This window comes from Chiloscyllium plagiosum, unplaced genomic scaffold (assembly GCF_004010195.1).
Source record: "Chiloscyllium plagiosum isolate BGI_BamShark_2017 unplaced genomic scaffold, ASM401019v2 scaf_94093, whole genome shotgun sequence".
Taxonomy (NCBI): Eukaryota; Metazoa; Chordata; class Chondrichthyes; order Orectolobiformes; family Hemiscylliidae; genus Chiloscyllium; species Chiloscyllium plagiosum.
Genome location: NW_025190610.1, coordinates 1,997 through 3,399, shown reverse-complemented (window position 1 = coordinate 3,399; position 1,403 = coordinate 1,997).

The window sequence follows — 1,403 nt, the reverse complement described above, 5'->3', positions numbered from 1 at the left end:
TTCTGGTTTTGTGTGCGGTGGGCCAGTGACAACTTGATGTGCAATTCCAAATTGTTATGAAGTTGAAAGTGTGTGCTGTACCTTAAAGAGAGGTAGAATGTTGTTCTGCACTGAGAGCTTACGAGAGCAGTGTCAGGGTTTACTGGAAAATTGAAAATATATAACATTTGGCTGTGAAATAGGTACCTGAGTTGGTTGCTGTTTTGACGACAATTCAAATTTAACCAACGAGATTCATTTACGTCTCTGCAAATTAAAAGCCAATCGATTTTGAATTTATTATTCTGCCAACATCGAACAAATGAGATAATCCGATTTGGGGGTATAAGAAAGGTAGGCATTTTGAACGTCAGACAGAGTTACTGCCATCAAGGGAGAACGACGGGAGGAAAAGAAAAGCCAAAAACAAAAAGACCGATTGCGAAATGAAGGGAAATGACTGGCAATGTGTGCAGCTAACACCAAACGAATGTTTACATGAAAGCTGCTGGGTTGCGCTGTTCGATCTTATCATCATCACGGTCACATGTGCCCCACACGCTGACAATTGATAACTCGGCCGAATCTCAGTTCATCTGCTGCTGAAACTCTCATTTTTCCCCCTTTGATATCATTATAGGGGACTTTAAATGAAAAGGCTGGCGATTTTGCTCGATTGAAAAATTGCAGTTCTGAGGAACGATGTTTTAAATGAACATCAAACGCGACTGTAAAAATCAGCGAAGGAACATAAAATGCAGTGACACTGGTGGAAGAGTGCCACAGAGACCAGAAAAACTTAGTGGTATAGTGGAGCTTATGCCAGTTAATCTCTCAATAATGATCAAATAAAAGGGTAAAAATAACAGTGGATTTTCACAACTCCAATGTAGTGTGTCATTGTAATGCGAAATGATTTTTGAAGTGATTTCACAGAAACGTCTCTTTTCCAATAAAACATCATTTACTCAACCCTGCGCTGTGCACTTACCCTGAGCCCGATGTTCCAGTAATCTCTTGTCCGTGTCAGTAAAAGCTGCTCCATGAGGATTAATTACAGAACAGCTGCATCTAAATGGATTGAATTGCATGAAGATGCCGACCATGAGATTGAGCACTTTCACCCAAAACAGTGACCGCAGTAGTACAGAATGAACAGTGTAAATGTGAGTATTATATTGCGCAATACCTCAGTGAAATGGGAGGGTGGACGTTTTGGCGAGTTAGTTCTTGTGGGAGGGAGAGATTTCTCCGATAAAGGCTGGTTATGATATGTGAAACGCAAAGACGTGAGATAGCGGGTGTTTGAAGAAGGAAACTTATCACCACGTAGAGTATTTTCATGTAAAACAAAAAGATTGGTTTTCCCAGCGTTAGCTAAGCACATATTACATGGAGTAAAACGGGAAAATGCCGATTGCTGT